The sequence below is a fragment of the Simochromis diagramma genome, unplaced genomic scaffold, assembly GCF_900408965.1.
Source record: "Simochromis diagramma unplaced genomic scaffold, fSimDia1.1 OVJJ01000571.1, whole genome shotgun sequence".
Taxonomy (NCBI): Eukaryota; Metazoa; Chordata; class Actinopteri; order Cichliformes; family Cichlidae; genus Simochromis; species Simochromis diagramma.
This window is the reverse complement of record NW_024386885.1, coordinates 2,519,770-2,542,390: the sequence shown is the minus strand read 5'-3', so window position 1 is coordinate 2,542,390 and position 22,621 is coordinate 2,519,770.

The window sequence follows — 22,621 nt, the reverse complement described above, 5'->3', positions numbered from 1 at the left end:
CATGTCGCCTTCGTCTCCATGTTTGTGCATCTCCTGTGTCTCCCCCAGTCTTGTCGCATGTTCGCTCTGCCTTCCCTGTCAGCCGTGTCTCCCGTTTCCTGTTTTACTTTGATAGTCTTGCATCTTTTGTTTTCACTTTTGCTTCCTTTCCGTCTCGGTATGTGTGATCAGTCCCAGCTATGTTTCTCTCCCGTTTCCCATTCCCTCGTTACTCCCTGGTGTATTTAAGCCCTGTTTTTTTCTTCTGTGCTCCTGACAAATTCCTAGTTCTCTGTTCTGGGTTAGTTTTCCAGTTTGAGTTTCATGTTTCTTTAGTGTTAGAGTTCTTCCCAGCAAACATAGCTGATAGTTTGAGTTTACCCATCCATGTACAAATTCTGCATTTGGGTCCTTCTTTTTCCTACCACAGCATCAAACCATGACTGTATCAACATGAAAACACAGGCTGTGTCCAAATTCAGGGGTAGCATGCTTCGAGGGCTGCATTTGTAGGCAATGACGTCACAGCAATCCGACAAAGGCAGTCCAAATTCGAAGAGTCCTCCAAATGTGTCTGTAGTGTACTGTTGCAGAGTGTAGCAACTCTGATTAAACACCAAGCTAAACCTCTGTCAATGAATACAGGAGTCAGAGTAGAGTTGACCTTTTACTCAGAATCCTCATTTGACTGTAGTTGAAAAGAAATACAGAATAGAAAAAATGAGCATGTTTACATAAATACTGCATCACGAAATAACTCAAAATGTGACCTTACATCTTCGTATTAGCTTGAGCAACAGTAATAATCATCAAAACGAATGCCTTTTTCAACATGTACATATCAACCCTCATGAACGACAAATAAAATATAGTTTTTAACAAATACCGCTATTTATGCTTTTTTAACACCTTCATGATGAAATATGTACACTTACAGCATTGCCTGAACAATGTTCCCAAGTGGATGGCTGTGGATAAGCCTCAGAGCATGACCGCATGTCACTATCCCTCTTAGAGCAACCAGGAAGAGGAAGTAAACAGGAAATGAAGCAATACAGGTAACCCACCAGGAAGTGAGGTTATTAGCAAGTTCACCTTCAAAATTAAATCTTAACATTTTTAACCCTTTTTACTTTTCTTTTAAAGTTAAATACACACAAATGAATTATTTTAAAGCAAACATTAAAGATAAATGGCATTAATGCCTTTGAGGTATCACAGTGTCCTACTTTACCCAGATTTGAAGGATGAGTCGGGTGAATCCTTTGTGGCTCACCATATCCCAGGATTCATTGCGGGTCGTACAGGAGAATGTTTCACATAAATTTAGAAGAATTTTTCGCATAACAATGGCGGACAAATCAGTAGTGGCAGCGGGGGAGGAATACACATTCAAAGTACATGAAAATCTGGTGGTACAAAAGTTAAACTTTTGTAGCGGTTGTGTTGTTAGGCTTTGGGCATATGCGTATGGTTATCTTTTAATTTAAATAATCTCCCTAAAAATTCCCCGTAAACTAGCTTGTATGGTGGCTCCAGTGGTTTTTCATGTATTGCCGCTTACATGAAGTTAACTTTAATTAAAAAAAAAAAAAAAAAAAAACCCAATCTCTTTTGATATGTTTTAGCTAACAAACAGTAGATGGCTCTATTTATCAAAATGCGAGGAGAAAATAATCACCTCTTCCCTGGGGTGAAGAATTCTGCCACTGTGGCATGGAGTGTAAATGAACTTTAAATTTGGTAATATTTTCACATATTTGTTTTATTTTGAAGTCCATGCTTTTATTTTGAAACAGGAACCTAGCACAAAGAACAGGATGAAGGCTTGTTAGTAACGTGTGCTTTACAAGGTAAGGTAAAGGTCAAAGGAGCTTGCGAAGAAAAGCGTCTGGACTTCTTTAAGTTGCTTGAAGACGTTTCACCTCTCATCCGAGAAGCTTCTTCAGTTCTAAGGTCAAATGGTGGAGAGTCCCAGATTTAAACCCAGTGGGAGTTTCCCCCCAAAGAGGGACAGAAGGACCCCCTGATGATCCTCTAATCACATGAGCCAAGGTGTGAAAACAGGTGTGGGTCCCAATCAGCCAGCGTTTCGGGTGAGCTCATTGTGAAACCTGGCCCCACCTTATTGTGGCAGGATGAATGTTATTCCTTGGTTCAACCCACTTTCAGCCTGGCACATTAGGGGGCGCTAGTATAAATAGTGGCCATTTGAGCATTCCTGGATCGCTTACCTGTGATCTCCTTTTTGGTCACCTGACTTCCCTTTGGTGTTGCAGAGATCATTCTGAAGCCTCCATCGTGGCTGGTCATAGCTGTAGAAGCCTCCTATAAGCCACTCTGCTCATGTTTCATGACGCGCTTTACTCGGAAGTGTGGGCTTTAGTTTTACGCAACGCCACGCTAACTGAAGTGCTGCTGCTTTGCTTTTACCGTCTGTTCCCGTTGCGAGGTTTCTTTTCCTGCTGCTGCCAGCTTTTTAAAGTGGACGTCGGCGTGGACAGCGGCCATATGCATGCCGGTTATGGGAGTCAGCTGGCGTACATATTAATTGACCGAATGATTAACTTATAGTCGGGCAGACGGCAAGTTGGAGCAATATGGCGATTCAGTTTGCTCCAGATTTTAAAGTTTTATCCAGATTGTATGTTGTTTTTCTGTTGTTTTGATTTGTAATCAGGATTTTTGTTACACCACTGGTGGGAGGCCCTTTTTCTAGCTGCAGATCACCAGTGTGGTCCTGCAGTGGGGTTATCCCCCAGCGCTACATTAGTTTTGTTGTAATATATTAAAACTTTCTTTGTTCTTTTATTCAGATGCGAAGTGCCGACGTGGAGGACACTAGGGTGCCTTGGTGGTGGAATCCTTTGCGTGTACACACCTGCCTTGTTTAGTTTATTCGTGTGAGTGTGTGATTTTGTGTTGCACTTGTGTCTTTGTGTGTTTTCTTTTTTTTTTTTTTTTTTTTTTTGAGTTTGTGCGTGGCATCCCTGCCCCTCCACTGGTAAGCCTCAGCTCTGAATACCTTTTTAAGCATATCTGTACATGGATATTTATGATTGTGCTTTTATATGTTGTTTTAAATAATTATTAATAAATTGTCAACTTGTTTTACCATTGAACCTCGTCTCTGTACTGAGTACAACAAACCTAACTGCCTTCTTGGTGATTAGTGTTACTTCCAGTATTCTCTGGGTGAAATTCCCAGAGTGGCGTTGTCTTTTAAACTGTGAAGAGTATTTACTTTATTCTCACCTCGTGCTGCCACATTATCATGCGATAAGAGACAGAGGCCTTCTGTCCTAATAGAGCAGTGGGTGACCAAAATAAAAGGGAAGAGGACACTGGTGAGGAAGCTAGTCAGCTACCTACAACAGGGAGGAAGAGGAGAAGGGATAGGGACGATGAGCTGCTCGACCTCATCAAAGAGGATATGAGGCAGCAAAGCGAGGCTGAGGAGAGGATGGACAGACTTTTCTCCATTCTTGAAAGATTAGTCCCAAAGTGACAGATTCATTTGAATAAATTTGTTAGATTATATTTTTTTTTTGTAAGTTAAAACATGTTTGATGCCTGGAAGATTTCCTAAATGACAGATGTATTGGAATATTTGTTACACTGTTATTTGTTTTGTGAGTGTAAACATCTTATGTTATCAATAAATTGATTGAAACAAACAGTAATTGTCACTGAAGCCATTTTATTAACATGTATGAATATAATGCTAAATCTTGACAATTTTATGGATATTTAGTCAATGACATTAAAGTAAATATCAATACCAATAAAAAAAAAAAAAAAAATATTACCAACAATACTTGAAGACGGGAAAAGAGAAAGTCTTTGCAGCCACTTCCAGGTGTTCACACAGGATTAACCTGAGTGACCTGAGATGGTCGATGCTATATTACTACTAATATAATACATGTAACTTTTTAGCAGACTGTCAAGTGCTGTGTGCAGACAGCAATGGTGGACCCAAAGTGCAGACTCAAGGGGGTGAAACAGTGCAGTCAAACTACACAGACCAGAGAAAACACAGGGCTTAAACATACAGAGGGAACAATCAGGGAACAGGAGTCAGGAGGGAAACACAGCTGGGACAAATCAGGCTTAACGAGACAAGGGAACAAGACATACTGCACACAGGACAGGGACCAACATAAAATCCCTTACATTACTCGAAAAAAAGTACTCGAATTACACCCTGGTGCGCCAGCCCACATACGTGTTGATGAAGCGGCCCTGATGGTCACAAGTGGTCATAGTTTATATAGTTGTGGTCTCTGGCCTGCTGCAGAGGACGGGTGATGCAGTGAGCTCACAGAGCATGCAGAGGCGGGAAGAACAGGTGTGCCTGGCAGGGTAATTGACGGTGTGTCTGCTTTTTTGATAGTGAGCTGATCAAGGCTAAAAACCGCAGTTGCATTGCCACAAATATGAAGGATTGTTACTCCAACCTGACGCCTGTGTGTGCGTTTTCCAGGAGTCCTGCGTCACGATATTTTATATAATAGAGTAAATGTGTACGAATGACCGGCAATCATTCAGTCATTGAAATTATCCATGAAACCATCTCGGTAATTCCTAAATGCGTGGGGATTAGGGTAGATTATTATACCTGGATATGACTGGCCCTGATGAGCCTAAGGTATCAAACATGCAGGTGACGTTGATACAGGTTTTGTAGCTCCTCAGAAATGAAAACAGTACACAACACATGGAGCAACATTTCTTGGTCCATTTTACAGTTTCCATGCTGAGGCGCTAGTGACTGAGAAAAGAAAAAAACAGAAGGGCGGACTCTAATGTCTTCAGTAAAGCTCATGAATGTACTATTTTTTTAATGTTACACACAGAGTAGATTCAACCACCTCAGTTTGAACGTTATGTGCTTTTCCTGTTTGCAGGCGTAATCAGAACCTAAAAGGTCTGTTTGAGGAAATGGATTCACCTAAACCATCCCATAAACTCTGAAGCCATTGACATGTCCCTTATTTCACTCATCTCTGTGCATATGTTCATGTGCCACAGTGATTGCTGCAGTCTATGGTTTCACATTAGTGCCATGAAATCCAATTTTCAACTTTTTTTTTTTTTTTTTTTTTTTAAATATAATTGTGTTGAAATGTGAATCTTCACCTGACATATGCTGACTTCAGCTTAAATTAGTGAGAGGACAGGAACTCAACTTTAGATCCTGTTTAGAGAAGAATTACTTATTGTTACGACTGGGCGGGCCGATGTGTCTGAGGTGTGGACCCAAAGGCAGACACAGGAGAGGGAAAACTAAGGTGAGCAGTTTATTAAGGCTGATAACAAAAACAAGGCAAACTGGGGGAAAAGTTATCCAATCTGGGGAAAACGAAAACTAAGACATAACCGTGGCCTGAACATGAAAACTATGACGTGAGATCATCAAAACATGAAGAAAAATCTGATCAGGAGCATGAGGCAAACCTGAGACTCACAGAACATGTAGCAAGACAAACAGACAGCCTGACACTGAGGACTTAAATACACAGAAGGGTAATGAGGGAAGTGGAAACACCTGGGAAACACAGCTGACACAAACGAACCTGAACGCCACAGGGGAAGCAAAACTAAACACACAGAACATGGAAACACAAGGCTTTCAAAAGAAAAAAAAAACAGAACATAATGTGACGTAGACATGACAACACGAGCTTTACAACATGGGACACGCAGAAATGAAACACAGAATACCAAGAGAGATACAAGAGACAGATGAGACAGATGAAAGCACTGACAAAAGTAAAACAGAGGACAAGACAGACTCATGAATAAGGAGACATAGAAGAAAACATAAACTAGGCTAAAACTCAACATAATATTAGAACTTAACATTATCTCAATATAACAAGCAATCAAAATGCAACCTAAGTCAACAAGGCTGGGTCACAGACTCCGCCTCCTGACACTTATTGTCATATTTCAAATTATCTCAAAAGCTTGGACTGTATTTTGGATATTTTCAATTTTAGTAAGATTAGTTGACCTTGAGTTGTCTTTAGTTGTGTGAAGTTTTTGCTCTTCTCCCAGTGTACACCCAGTAATACTGAACATGGCTGGATAAGTAAGCTGATCAAACAGGACATTGGGAAACCAGTCAGCAGCCTGCAAGTGGAGCCACAGGTGGAGCCAAGTATTTGTACCACCTGCAAAGATGCCAGACAGGAGGAAGAAGGAGGGAAACGTCAGTCCAGAAGCTCTGCTGCCTCTGCCTGCCCTGTTGCTACCTCATTTATCAAACCTGTTGGACGCCAGTCAAGACGAGAGCAGCCTGGAATTAGTATCTATAGAAGAATTCTACAGTTACTGGGCAGAGACTGGAGCCTGCCTGCCTTGTGAGTAACGGGAGTTCGGTACCATGGAGATATACTAGTGTCGGGTTAGCAGGAGTTCGAGAGGAATAAATTAAGTGATTAGTAGCAGCTGGGTCAGCTGTGACAACAGTGAGTCTCAGAGAAAAAATACAGCTCAGTATTTCTCTTTATAACGCCACCAGTGCCGGAGTGGAGTGGAGTGGGAAGTAGTGTCGGGAGGGAGTTGCTATTCTGGAGGAGATGGGCTGCTGGCTGTGGGTCAGCTGTTTGGTTGTCACCAAAGCAAGAGTTTGGGAACGGATCACGCTTTGAAAGCTGTTTTTGGTTTGGACTAAAAATACTTAGAAGACACTATTAAAATCCTGAAAGCACTCAGAGATTAAACTGAAACTTGGTGTGGCTTCATACTCCTCAGTGGATTCCTCATCTTCAATGGACCATTCCTACTGGTTTTATGACCTGCTGACCACTGCTCCACCACTTTATCTGTCATGTGTCAAATAATGTATCGTAATGAATAACACAGATAATCTGCACTTTTGTGTCAGTCGTGTGCGCTGAGTTGATACCGCTCTTTAAATGGAATGGAAAGATGAAATTGTGCAAGATATGTTATTATAGGGAAAATTCCCCAAAGGTTTGGTGTGGCTGTGCATCATTCTTTGTCTTTTATGACCTTTTCATCAGCTACACAATTAGCCTCCTACTCAAAATGTATCATTATGAAAAAAAACAGAAACAAAAAGAAATATTTCCATTTTTGTTCTCTACTATGAACTTTTTTATTTCCCACATGTTGAAACTGCAACATGTCAAAAAAAAATTTGATACAAAAAACTCGAACAAAAAAGATCATTTTCATCTCGATCACAATAACATGTAAAGGGCAACAAAAAGCTGGAAAAGTAAATGGAACTACAAGGAAGCAGCAGGAGGAACATTTTAAAACTAATCAGGTTAATTGGCAGCAGGTCAGTAATATGACTGAGTATAAAAAGAGCATCTTAGAGAGATGGAGCTTCTCGAACGGAAAGAAGGAGTGGTTCTTCGGTTTCTGAGAAGAACGGAGTTAAGAGGATTTAAAGAGCTAAGTGCAGTCTAAGTAACACCAGAGGGTGGCAGTAGTGCAACTTCGATGGATGCAAGCTGCCGTTAAACTGGAGGAAGAAGAAGGAGATGGAGTTTTTCAGAAGTAAATATGAGCATGTTACTATGTGGGGTGGTATATTCTGATTGTAAATTTGTTGTTTGGTTTGAGTTAGGACCGGAGATAAATGTTAATGTTAGTTTGTTCCTTGATTTTCAAATGTGCCCACTTGCAATATAAGTTGGATTGTAGATAGGGGGCGGGGTTTAATAAGAATATTTTCTTCTTCCTGCTCCTTTTCACACATGGTTGCAGTGCTTTACTGATAGAAAGTGTGGTTGGTTTGGCTGAAAGAACTAACTGTGGAAACTGTTGTACCAAGTGTGAAATAAATAAATAAATAAATGAAATGAAATTGTGTAATTTAAGTGATCTAGGTAGCTCTGTTTGGAAGTTCAGTTAACGCTAGAAATATGTCTTGGAGTTTGTACGTGTTTTGTCTCTAGGGGCCACCGCATATATTTATATATAAACATATAAAAATAAAACCACCTTTTTTTTTTTACATTAGTAATTCCTTTTGTACATAACTTTATATTATTGTTAATAATAAATTAATTAAAGCAACAAAACAACCTGAAGAGCCGGTTCTCTAAAAAGAGCCGGAAATCCCATCACTAGTGGGCTCAACACTGTTCACCCTGCAAGCAGCAAATGTAGGTTCAGTGTGTCTATAGGCACACCTGGAAAAGCACCATCACTGTTAATGATGATGGAAATGCATGTCCTGACATATGGTCCCATCTCAACATCACATTTTTCAGGAAGGGCCTTGCATATTTGAGCAAGACGATGCCAAACTGCACGCCACAGCTGTTGAAGCAGCTCGGGCTCCTAGTGGAAGAGCCCTGTGTGAAAGCTGCCTGCCTGCTGCCAGCACGACACAATTACTGTACTTGTTTTTATTGTTTTATAGATGTTTGTTTGCCTTTATGTTAATATGGTTGCTTTGATGTTTTTATTGTTAAGTTTAAATTGTTTTAAATGCATTTATTCATTTCTGTGTGCAGCACTTTGCATTTGCTGTGGTTTTCTTTAAAGAAGCCTAAAATTTCAATTTAAATTCATGATGTCTCAAAAAAAACAAGCAGACTGTGTTGAAATTTGCACTTGGCACAATCTCAGCCTGTTCATTTCAACGTTTTTTAAAGTGTTTAAAGCACATAACTTTAAAATCTGTATGATTTAAAATAATTAAAATTCTGTGAAAACTTCAGAGTTGAAAGTGTTCAAGTCGTTTGCCAATATAACGATGCATTTCCACCTACACAGCATGCATTTGCACTGTGGAAGGGTCACTGGGTCAAGTAGGATCAAATAAGCCAAAAGAACTAATCAAACAGCTGAGAAACAGTTGCTAAACCCTGACATGCAGGTACAGTATGGCTTATAAAGGCCAAAGGTGTGATTATTATTAACCTTTGAGGTCCCAGGCTATTTGGCATTCCCAAATTCACTTGACAACTGCTTCACAACTGTAGGACCAAAATGAAAACCCTCTGACTGTATAAAAAAATGAGTTCCCGTCACCAGTCCAGAGTACAATTTTATACACCTGAAATGAAAAACAAACGAATAAACTGTTCTCAAATTCAACATCTGAGCTATCACATCAGATGAAGCAGGACTAAAGCACAGCCCCGTTGTATCAGTTTTACTGACAGCAGCACTACACAGCCTCTTCATCGCACCACACTTCTAAAAATAACAGTGGGTTACCTTTTAATTAAGCTACAGGAACATTCAGGTGAAACCTAGCGCAGAGGCTGGAGGCAATATTCAAAAACCCTGTAATTACCTGTAAAATTACAAACTGAAATGTGTGCGGCTATTGTGCAAAAAAACTTCCACTATTTTAGTGCTAAGCTAATAATAACGGACTTGGTTCCAGTGTTCTCTGGAGAAAATACATCAGACATTGATCAGAAGTCTTCATTTGTGCACACTGACGGTGAATATGAGCCAGTGATAAAAAATGTAGCATTTCTTTCATTTGGAAATTTATTTTATTTTATAATTGAGAATCATCACAGCAGTGTGAAACTATACAATCCTGAGTACGTTTACTGTTGCAAAAAAAATTGACTAAAAATTATTGAACCCAAAAAATGAAGCTTAAGATTTGTGTCATTAAAGATAAGATGGATCTTCATTGTCACTGTTACCAGGACAACGAAACACAGTTTGGCAGCTTGTGGGTTTTTACACTCAGGTTAAAGCAGGAATCTCAAACTTAACAGTGCCAGCAGTGACCCACAGCTCATTTATCTCATGTGGGGCCACTTTAGTGTTCAAGTAGTAAAAATAAAACAAACCACCACAAAAATATTTCCTAAAGTGTAGTGTTTTGTTTGTTTTTAAAATTTTAAATATTGTTAACAAGACAAAACTGCAAACGTGAATGCAGATTTGTTTTTCTCACTCTTAACAAACTGAAGCCTTTCATTGAACTACCTAATAAACACATTGGTGCACAGACACGTGGCAGCAAATGTAGGTTCAGTGTGTCTATAGGCACACCTGGAAAAGCACCATCACTGTTAATGATGATGGAAATGCATGTCCTGACATATGGTCCCATCTCAACATCACATTTTTCAGGAAGGGCCTTGCATATTTGAGCAAGACGATGCCAAACTGCGCGCCACAGCTGTTGAAGCAGCTCGGGTTCCTAGTGGAAGAGCCCTGTGTGAAAGCTGCCTGCCTGCTGCCAGCACGAGACAATTACTGTACTTGTTTTTATTGTTTTATAGATGTTTGTTTGCCTTTATGTTAATATGGTTGCTTTGATTGATGTTTTTATTAAGTTTAAATTGTTTTAAATGCATTCATTCATTTCTGTGTGCAGCACTTTGTATTTGCTGTGGTTTTCTTTAAAGAAGCCTAAAATTTCAATTTAAATTCATGATGTCTCAAAAAAAACAAGCAGACTGTGTTGAAATTTGCACTTGGCACAATCTCAGCCTGTTCATTGGTCTTCTCTTTCTGCACAGACATGCGGCAGCACTTCTGTTGCATTTTTATTTTGTTCATATTTAACAAAATAAAAATGCAGACATTAGTTTTTGACTCTAATTGAACTAACACAGCCACTCCCTCAGCATGTTTGTGCTCTCTGCTCATATCACCTTCATATTAAATCATTTTTTGGCTTTTTAAAGAACTTATGTTAACATTGCACTCAACAACAAACAAAAAAAATTAACTTCAAGAACTAAACTGAGTTATATTTCTTCACATCAGTATACGGGCCACAAGTAGGGGTGACATGGGCTGCAAGTGGCCCCCGGGCCGCGAGTTTGAGACCCCTGCATGAAACCCATATCAGTGACACTAGAGTGGAATCAGGCTTCCTGTTTAAAGAACAAGAAGGCAAGTTTAATTTTCTTCGTCTTCGTACCTCACCATTTTTTTTCATCATATAAAATCAATACAAATCACTTTTACTGCAAAAAATACAACATAGCCTCTGTGATCATCTGTCTGTAAAGCTTCATAATGAGTTTCCTATAGTCTTCACTTACTGGTGACCTCATGGTTTTTGAAGGGATCATTTATCCAAAGCAGTGTAAATTTATGTTGAGTTAAAAGTTTGCACATTAACTGGAATTGCTCAATTCTGAATACATAAGTAAGGGTTCAAGTAATGCATGGATAAAGTAGGAAAACAAATGTACAGCTCCTCCATGCTATCATTTGTAAATTCTGAACTAGTCTAACGTTGCATGATTAATACAGAATGCTGTGTGCAGCCATGTTTTTAATCTCAGTAAAGCCTAAATGTTGGTTCCCCATTAAAGCGAAGCCTCGTATTTATCCACATTATTTTCCTTTTAGACGATGCTGAATTCAGTCTGAAATAAGAAGTTGGGCACTTAAACTGTTTCAGTCCCAGGCAGAATATTCACCTCACAGGAAAACTGCATGTGTGACACTGCTCACCCTTAAGTTAATGTCTGTGGCGAGAGCTGCTGTCTTTAATTCAGCCACGGAAATTCAAATGACATGCAAATGCTGCAAGACACCTTCATATGACAAAGAGCACCATGACAAGGAGTCTCAGGCAAGTTTTACAACGATACACTTTTATCCAGTTAATATCAAATCTTATTTTTCACTGAATATAGTTAATAGAAATTTGGCAGTGGGTCCTGACAGACAGCTGCCTCTCCCTGAGCCAGGTTCCACTGGAGGTCTCTTCCTGTTAAAGGGGATTTCTTTCTCACCGCTGAGGTGACTGGCCACATGATGCATCTTGAGATGAGTGTTTCTGGGAGCTTGTGCCATAAAAACAACATTGGTTTGGAGTAGAAGGCCTGCAGGTTAAACGGCATCGCCATCACCTGCCAAAGTTGTGATTTAGTGTCTGATTTACAGTTTTGATTAGGTTCAAGCAAGAGGGACATTTATTTTGAAATCTCACTTTGGCCTGGAGATTAAAAGATGGAGTCTGATTTCAGAACTACAATAAAGAGCCTGTGGCCGTGCAGTTCAGTCTCACAGCCGTGATGCTGTTACTGACTGAGGAGAGGATGGTTTTTTTCCCTTTTCTTTAGGTGGAAACTTGAAAACATAGCCTAAGGCTTAAGGGGTTAAAACTAGATTACACTCTGCTGAGTGCTTGGTCAGGCTTGTCTGCTGACAGCTGGAGCTGAAAAATAGCTTGAATAGCTCACTGAAACAAATCCAGACCTGTTACTGTGAAAGAAGTGTAATAACCAAGTGGTGCTTGACAAGATATTTTATCTTTTATGAAAAAAAAAAAAAAGATTTTATCATCCTAAATTAGAATATCATTTCCTCTTTAATGTCTTTGGGCATGATTTCTCAGATTGTATGTGTTACCAATTAACTGCTCATCTCCAAATTAAAGAATAACAACTTTAACTGGTGGTTAAACTCACTGTGCCCAAGTTCATGATGCAGTGGGGATGGTGACTGGCTGAATCATGTTTTCCCCTCAGGGTTTACCTTGTTACGGAGGCTCTTCCGTACTGCAAAACCATAAACTCGACTTGACCTGATTTGATCCAGTTAAGCTGAAAAATACCAAAGAGACCACTTGGAGGCTTTTGGGCTCAACGGATTCATGCATGTACCAGATTGAGTCGGCACACCTAAAAACCCTGTTAGCCTGTGAAAATGATTACTGCTCTATGCTTGTATTTATAATAATAATAATAATGGATTGGATTTATATAGCGCTTTTCTAGGCACCCAAAGCGCTTTTACAATACCACTATTCATTCACTCTCACATTCATACATTTCATAAAAATGTACATCTAACTAAGTCCTAATAAATCTAATCGAATTGTCTCTTTATGTTATGACACAAGATAGAAATGAGTAACGGACATTTGTCAATTTAAAATCTCAGTGTAGATAAAACAAATCTGGACTTACGTTGTATCAGCTCTGTGAAACAGACCTTCAGATCTCTCTGAAACAGTGAGACCTTTAACAAAAACATGGGAAAAGTCCAAAAAATGTGAATATAACATTTGGGCCAAGTATATGAATAAAAAATGTTTTGTTTGTTTGTTTGTTTGGCTGAAGACAAGGTAAGAATAGCAACTAAATGCAGTATTATTAAATAGCCTATATTTGATGGTAGTGTACAGTTTTGGGTGGGTGGAGTAAATAATGCCATTTACAGATATTGTACAGTATAATAATTTTGACCTGTAAGGGTGACAGTCTGGGGAGATTTTGCTTGTTTCGGCTCTCAAGTGACCCGTAGTGCCTGCAGGAGGGGAGGAAACGGAAACGCAGACAGGCTGGAGGTCCAAGAGGATTTTTCCCGTCTGCCTCTTCACACTGGAGTAGCATCATATCCTGCAGGGGGACACCAACGACCTTCTGAAAATCCTCACTGTCTGTCGTACTTTGTTACTTGGCCGTCAGGTGACAGAAGACCACACAGAGGTTGAGATGAGGAGATCTGAAAAGAGACTTTTTGAACTGCTGCCCCTCCCTGTAGAGGTGTGGGGTGTGATGTACCACCATAGGTACAGATGATCTGTAGATGAGGCCTGCACTGTTTGAAAGCTTGCATTATCGTAATGTCAGTTTTACTCTTATAGCACGTTTCATTACACATGAACCCGACGTGATTAGCACAGAAGATAAAAACGTAAACATCCATGTAGGTTTTACGATGTGAAAAAGCAAAATAAAAAGTGCAGCTCCTGAGTGTAAACATGTGAACAAAAAGAGTCTGAGTCTGTTTTTGAATACTGGCACAGATGCAGCTGATCTCAGGTCAGCAGGCAGCTTGTTCTAAAGAACAGAGCAGTAGTCACTGACTCGGCATTCGTGAGTATCAAACACATCATCCATCGTTGCAATCGATGATTTGTTTTGCACAGCACATACAATGATTTAGTTGATATTGTGACTTCCTGACACTTTTTCTTAATAACACATTTGAATATATTAGCATTTATTAGAAGCTTATATTGATTTAATAATGTCCACTTTTGTGCCGATGTCTCACACTGTAAGTGTAACACACATGCAGCTCTGTTCAGGCTGTGCATATAAATGTTGTCACCATGTGACTTGTGGGTTCAGCTTTAAGGGTGTGAGGGTGCAGTGCTGATTTACCTAGCTAGCAGCTCAGTTAGCATCAGTGTGTTCATAGCACAGATTGTTGTATTATATATAATACAACAGAGTCCTTATGATGGGAAACATTAACTAGAGAGACCTGATCAGGGTTTTGTATCAGAACCTAAATATGCTGGGCATTATAACAGGGGAGTCTATGGGATTGGCTCCATAGTGTACTGGTTAACACATCTGCACAATATGCAAAAGATTCCCAGTTTGAGACTGGGAGGAGACCTAAATATGAAGATGTGTCAAATCAAATATCCTCCAGTGGTGACACCATATGAAGGGGTCAGCTGAAAGAAGCCTTTAGTTTATGGGATTTATTTGGTTTTGGACCCAGTCTCAAATGGCTTTTCTTCAGTTTATTGTACTTTTTAATTCCAGCTGTTGGTCTGAAAACTGCTGGCATCCTAAATTAATTTTTCTGTTCTCAGGATAAATCATAAGGAGAAGGACGTGGCTGCACCAATGTGCATATTCAGGCTCATTTGTTGTGGAAGTTGTGATGAAATTTGAAATAAAAAAGGCGAGTTATGCCATATATGAAGGCACTGCTCAGCTTCATGTTTTTAACTGATTGTAATATCAAAAAACAAAAAGTGCATGGGCCTAAAGACTATGCGACTGACAGGAGTCACCAGAAAATAATGCAAATAAAAGTTTAACTGTAAGATTAAAGAAGAGATGCATATGTAATAATGCTCATTTCATTACCAGCTGCGCCTTTGTTGTTGTTGTAAAATATTAGTATATGAGAAAAATCAAAACACATCTGTGATGTTGCATTTCGCCTTGAACCACGTCGGCACTTTTTGACTATTAGTGCCCTAAAAATGATTTAAAATGAAAATTAATTAGTGTTGCAAATTATCACTGGGACTGTATCAATGAGGAGGACACAGGCCTGAATTGGTAATTCACGTCAGTGCTTGAACGATGCTGCTGGGTCAGCATTCCCATTTCCATTTCATCAATAGGGTGTCTCACACATTTTACAAGGTGATTTGTTCATTAAAATGAGAATGGGCTGCAGCTTTCAGGAGGTAAGTACCCACTTCAAAGCACCTGGAGACACATATCAAGATGAACAGCAGAGATAAACATAAAACTTCCCCAGCTTTTTCAGTCGCACCGGGAAGAAGACAACACTTGAGAAAAGCAGTTTGGTGCAATAATTTGTATGCCTGGTTACCTGCAGACTGCTAAACAGAGCCGAGGCTTTGAAGCTCCTTCGCACTCGCTTTCCCTGCACTTATGGGAATAGACGGAACATTTATTGAGTTCATTTCAGAATATTTTAGATTTAAAACCATCTCACCGCTGTCGCATGTTTAAAAAAAAGCATCATCAAGGAAACTCGGCGGCGAGGCTCGGTGAATATTTTCGTCTCTACGTCACAGTTTTGCCTTCTCCCTTCCACCTCTGCTAAATGACTATAGGTTCTTGGTCACTTCATCAACCTCTATTAACATACAAGGAGAATTCTTAATGGGACTTGAATTACTCCGAATCCAATGCATAGCAGGTCACACTACTCACAGGGCACAGTGAATTAAAATTTCAATATAGTCCTCTCCTCCAATTATTCCCCCAGTAGAGCCAGATCGCCACAACAACAACCGAGGAAGGGATATTCCAATCATTATCTGCTGTGCGTCCTCATGAATCTTCTCTCAATTAGCATTTAATGATAGCCGTAATCTACTCCAATAAAATGCCCCCTAGACATAATAGGCAGGGGAGTCAAACTGAGCTGTGAACGACGGTATCGATGATCAGGAAAAACAGACGCGTGACTGAGTGAACAGACAGCGCGGCGTGTGTGATCGCTCATCAGCTGAAACAAAAGGTTTTTTTTTACCATAACATTATGAATTCAGACTGCCGGGTGCACCGAGGACACGATGTTAATTACTGTTTAAAGCTTAAACTGTTTCTACAGAGTTCATGTGGAAAACTTTCTTTTCTTCAACTTTGAAAAATGACTTTTAATGTGCAGAAAAATAAGTTTTCTAGTTACGAATGTGAGGAAAAAAAATCTCCTTCTTGGCTTGAACTTGGAGACAATCTATTTTTAATAGCTGGATACTAAAAAATCTAAAAGAGCAGAGGTGATCATTCTGCAATGCGCTTCTTTCCCCTGCATAGTCATTTCATCCATTGTTAATACAAAATATGAACGGCCCAACTTAACTGATGCCTAGTCATGATTTTATCTGTGGTGGTTGTGCAGTTTCTTTCTGTCTGGGTAGATTTTCCGACATCTCTCTCAAAGCCAGCATTGAATATGCCAAGTACTTTTGTACATGACTGAGTTGGCAGTGACTGTATGTACAACTGAATGAACATTGCTTCTTGAATTTCTACCCAAAGAAGTGCCTAAGTCGAAGCAAAGTTATTTGTTTGGAACCAAAACGTGAGTTAATTCCATTTCTGGCTGCCAGGTCGGATCTGGATACGTTTTTGGTGGTGGGATAATTTGGGCTCCAGTCAGCAGGACATGCGTCAACTTTGCCCTCCCCAGAATGGGCCCATTGTATCACCTATACAATGGATATTCTGGCAAGTCATTCACACAGAGTCTTTGTTGTGTCCAGCAATCTGGCATACCCAAAGTCAGCTGCCGTTGGGATACAGCATTTTGCTAGGAAGCTGTAGTTATAAGAAGTTTTAGAGACTTGCACACCTCCAGGACTTGGACCATTTTATACATTTACTATAAAGTCCCACTCACTATGGCACTGAATATTACAGAGATTATATTAAAAACACAGAAGGACAGACAACTGCTACAGTACATTTCATACAGAGCCCAAGAATGAGGCCAGTGCATGAGCAGGTGGCGTGGAGGCAACATTAATACAGACGATGTCAGCCCTCAGTCACAAAATGATGGAAGAGCACGCTGAGAATAGAAAACGCTTTCGAATGTGAGCAGAGCTGCAGGAAGAGATTACGTTGGTGGGATATTAGGCAAATTCATTTCATGGGAGTGAATGTTTTAGCAGATACAATATCACTAGAAAATTCAACATTCGGAAAACAGACATTTCTCCTAAGAGAGAACCCGGGTATATATTATTTAGGACTTTGGGATGCAGTACAAATCATTTGATGTAACAGTTTCTGCTCTCTCAAATGACTGTATGCTGAATTTCATACAGGAAATATACTTCTCTTTCCCCGTCACGGGATTCCTGCTCTGTGGGAGGCCGTTTTACTCGAGCTTCCATGACAGATGTACTTTTCCAAACTGGGATTTTACACCCCTCCCCTGCACATTCTCCTCCCCAAGGGACACCCTGGCCGAGCTCTGAAGTGTGACAGCAGGAAGAGCGAATGGACTGCAATGGAAGATGTTTGTCACAGAAACAGCAGTGAAACAGTGATGTCTGCGAGGTTCTTGTGTAGATGGCCTCATTATCTCGAGCAGTTCAATTAGCTTTTTTTTTTTTTTAAACTTTCTTTCTGTTGTGATTCTTTTTTAAACCAGGAAATCCCGAAAAGATCAAGTTAAAGAGTCCACACACTGTCCATCTTTCTGTTGTTTATTTTAGGATCACATATAATCACCTCACTTTTGTCTGAATTTATGATTGTAAAATTAGAGTCTTTATGTAGCTAAAAGCCTGTAGTTTGATTAGTTAATTTGTGCCATTGCTTCAACAGCTGGACTCTCTGGTAAGACTGTTGTTGTCAGTTGATTCCATATAAATAACATTGAGTTAAATGGAATTAAATTCAGGTGTTATCATGTAAAAGAAGTGGCTAATATAGAAGGTAAACACATTCTATAATACATAACATTTCTGTTCCATTTGCCATTTTGAATGGTTGAGTCAAACCATAAACACACAGCAGCCTCTTTAAAGTACAGTCAGCAGTGATACTTTTACTAGAGGCTTAACACACAGAAGTAGTGATGAGATTCTGATACAGAAGCTGTGTTATAATGAACTGATGTGATGTGTGTAGTATCTTCCAGGGTGTTTTTGGTTTATTTTTTGATTGGTTTTACTGCGCCCAGCCCTCATTAGTATCACCTGTGTTTAATTTGCCACACCTGTTTCCAATTAGCCAGTCAGTCTTTCACCTCCCACTTGGCAGACTCTTAGAAGTCTGGCTCTCCAGCAGTTCCTGGCATTCTTGTAGTTTTATTCATTTATTTTTCCTCTAATGGTCTCATGTTTTTTGGTAATAATTGGTTGCATCTCTAAAGTCCTCTACATGGAAGTGGATTGATGCTGAAGAGATTTAAAAATAAATAAAAGAACTTTAAAAAGGATGCGAAAATGTACAGGTAGCCAGTGGAGTGAAATTAAAATGGGGCAATGCGCTCAGACTTTTTTGTTCCAGTTAAACGACGTGCTGCAGCATTTTGCACAACCTGTAGATGCCTAATGGACGCATCACTAACCCCACAATAAAGTGTGTTACAATAATCCAGGCTAGATGTAACAAAGGTGTGGGTTACTGTGTCAAAAAGCTGCTTTGATAAGATGGGCTTTATGTTGGCTAACTGCCTTACAACAGCTCGAGTTTAAGATCTGCCTCCATTTTAACTCCCAGATTAGTGATGATTGGTTTAACATACTGTGCCAAGAAACCCAGATCCATAGTAGTGATCTCAGAAATACCACCAAAAATCATCACTTCTGTCTTCTGCTCATTAAAATTTAATAAGCTCAAAGCCATCCAGGCCCTTATTTCATCAAGACATCTGAGAAACTATTTATCTTTTTGAGAGGGAAATAAATCTGGGAGTCTGCGGCATAACAGTGGAAAGAAATCCCACGTTTCCTAAAAAATAGGGCCAAGGGCTAGCAGATATAGGGAGAAAAGAAGTGGGCCTAAAACTGAACCCTGTGGGACCCCACATTGAAGAAAAGCAGCAGAGGATGCAAACTCACCAAGTTTCACAGAGAAAGTTCGCTCTGCCAAATAAGATCTGGACCACTGCAGTGCGGTACTCCTAACACCCACCAACTGAGAAATAAAAATGTTATGATGCGATGTATCAAAGGCAGCCATTAAATCTAAAAGCACGACAAAAACACTGTCACCCGAGTCAGCTGCTAAAAACACATTAAAAACTCTTCAAAATGGCAGATCCGGTACTGTGTAAAGCAGGGGTCCCCAATCCCAATCCACGAGGGCCGGTGTCCTGCAGGTTTTAGATGTCACCCTGGGTCAACACACCTGAATCACATGATTAGTTCATTACCAGGCCTCTGGAGAACTGAAGACATGTAGAGAAGGTAATTTATCCATGTAAATCAGCTGTGATGGATCAAGGACACATCTAAAACCTGCAGGGACACCGGCCCCCTGGTTTAAAGCTTTAAAATCAGATTGGAAAAACTTCTAAAATATCATGTTCTGCTAAAAAGGACATTAATTGCTTGTAAACTACCTTTTCAAGATTTTTTAAAATAAAAGGCAGTTTGAAAATAGGCCTGCAATTTGCAACAATATCAGGATCAAGAAGATTTCTTGAGTAGAGCCTGAATTACTGAATTGAGAAGGTGCACCAAAGGTTACCAAGGAGGTTTAATGAAGTACTATAAATAAAGCAGTGAGGTCAGGATAAAAAAAAAAAAAACACAACTATTTATTATTTTCTAACTCTGAGTAAGAATTTTATTGCTCAGCGTAACCATTTGTGTTGTGCAGTGTATATGACAATAAGCTTCTTGACTCCTGTTAATGTGTAGCCTACTGCACATAATGAATCAGCACATTCAGATTGATGGAAAGGGGGTGTATTTTTGGTTATGCAGAATTTTTTGCATTGCAGCAATTACTATAATAAGAAAAGTCATTAAAGATGATCTGGTCTCATTTTATTTATGACCCATTTTGGAATGGATGTTCAAATTAATGATACATTTGAAACATTTTCGCTCTGACTGAAGTAATTTAAAGCACTTTTGATCAGTGTGGTTTTGTTGAAATCACCAGCAGTCCTCAAGGCACAGACGCATCCGCGCAGCAGATATTCAAGCTTTAAAAATGCAGTTGATGCTTCCACACCTTCAACACATTTTACTTCAAGCATCGAAAACAGCTGAGTGGTATTCAGCCAGTGTAAAGGAAAAGTATTGATCAGAGGATTAAAAAGACACCGGTTAAGAATCAAGGTGCTTAATTTTCTTTTAAAGCTCGATATTTGTGAATCCTCTTAAATCTGTCGAACACGATTCTTGATTCCCCAGGAGGACAGGTTCGGACAAAGACACCAGGATTAATGTGAAGGTGAAACTCTGGTTGTTACAATACAAAGAGCTGAAGGAGAACACATGCATATTGTCCACTGAACATTATCATTCAAGAAAATGTGAAAGGGAACTTAGTGATGATGTGACCTTCACTCTACCTTTGATTCTTACACCTTCATTCAGTGAAATAGCAGGTACACATCACTCATCACCCACTTTGACTATTATGTGCTCAGTGAATGACCATCATCGGTTACGATCACTCCCACAGATTTAATGAGCGTGCGCTCTCCTTCACCTACTCATGATCATCAATAAACAGAAAAAACAAATCTCAAATTCAAATTTTTATTTGTCACATGCACAATCATACAACATGCAGGGAAATGCTTGTTGCTGTGCGATGCCCGACCATAAAACTACAGTAAAAATGTACAGAAAAGAAAAAAAAACAGAAATAAGAGATACATAATAGATCAAAAATGAACATCGAAGTAAGGTCTAAAGGATGTAAAGAATAAATTTAGAATTTAACTTGGGAAGTAAAGTCTGAACTAAGAAGTTAAATTGTAAAATAAAACGTGCAAATAAACAAATTTAAGAAATTATAAAAAGTGTGCAGAGTACACTTTTATGTCTTGATGCATGCTCAATCATTTGGGCAAGTAAATCCCAAAAGGTTGATTCTGTTCATCTGGACCTATCTATTATTAATTAATCTATTAATTATACAACATTCTATTAAAAATAATAATTTGTGACCTTTATTTCCAGTCGTTCACATGGAGAAATTGAAACCACCTGACCAATGGGTGAGAACAGGCCTTCATTTGGTGACAAATTAACCCAGGGTCTCTATTATTGTTCCTAATGCTCACCTTCCTCTCCAGCCACATAAATCTATATACCCACTTACATACCTGTAAATGCAGTATGTACACATACCCTTAAACCAATATTTACAGGAGTGTCATAGCAGGCGTTTTTTTTTTTGTTTTGTTTTTTTTCTCTCCACAGTCGCTTGGTCCACGGTGGATTTCCTAACCTTATTCATTATATTTCTGTACCTTACATTACAAATAGAAGCAACCTGAAAAGAAACAACGATGCAAAAACCACATATAACGAATCTTCCTATTTGGAGAGGAAAGGATGTCAGGCCAGCATCTGAAATGGCCACATTAAGACCTTTCGGCGCATAAGTGCCCAGCCTATCCATCCATCCCCTCTCCATACTCTTCTGCTGACCGCCAGACCATCCCGAGTTAGCTTGCAGCCCCATAATAACAAGAGCCACCTCATAATATTCTCAAAAGTGGGTGGCCATTAGGGTGTGGTGTCTGTCCGATCGAATTGCATCAAGATGTTACTGGAGTCGGAGCCGTGATCGGGCCCCAGTCTTCCCCACCCACATAAGTGTACTCTGTGCTCCGGATGGAGTGAACACTTTGGACAGATTTAAAATATTTGAGGAGAAGGACCAACTCAAGTCTGGCGGGGGAGTGGAGTTCTTTTCCCAACTCTCCCGCTCCAAGCGCGGCTCTATTGACCCTCTAAGCCCAGATCCTCTGCAGGCTCTTGCAACAGTGATTGAAAACTCTTGCAGCTGTCTCCTCTGTCCAGTTCACTCCATCCACAGTGGTGTGAAAGTATTGCTGAGGGATGCAAGTTAAATAATTAAAGTGAGTACATATAAAGTTATTCATTGTCGTGAGGTTATGCGTCTGTGTTTTGGTAAGTGACTTAGACAACGCCCTACGCAGTTGTTTCACGGAGGCCTTTTCTGGGTCCTGATCTTTATTGTTTAATCCTATTGAGAACCACCAGGCCGGTCTCCCCACACTCCAACGACCTCTCCAAGAGGTTAAAAAAAAATGATAGAAATTGGCTCCTGGATAACTATGCACTTGTATTTTTCAGTTTCTAAACGGCAGCACTCTGTTCAGATTAGAATCACCCAAAAACACTACGGGCTCATTCGAGCTCGATGGTATGTTGGCGTATGCCACGCAATCGGCCCGACCTCCACGTCACCCCCACCCCCCCCAGACTCCACCTCCGCCCGCACCAAACCCAAGCGGGGACCGTGCGCTGGCCCTGTGGCTTGTAGTTCATCAGTAGCCTCGCTGCTCTCACTATTGCTATTATTTACACTCACGTTCAAGTTACAATTAAAATTTAAATAAATAGCGCCAACTGAGGACGCATCAAAGCGGGAGTCACGTCCAGTCTTCTTCTGAGACTGAAGAAGTCACCTGGATGAGTGACGAAACGTTCCTCCCACTGAAAACGCTACATCCAAATGAACAAAAT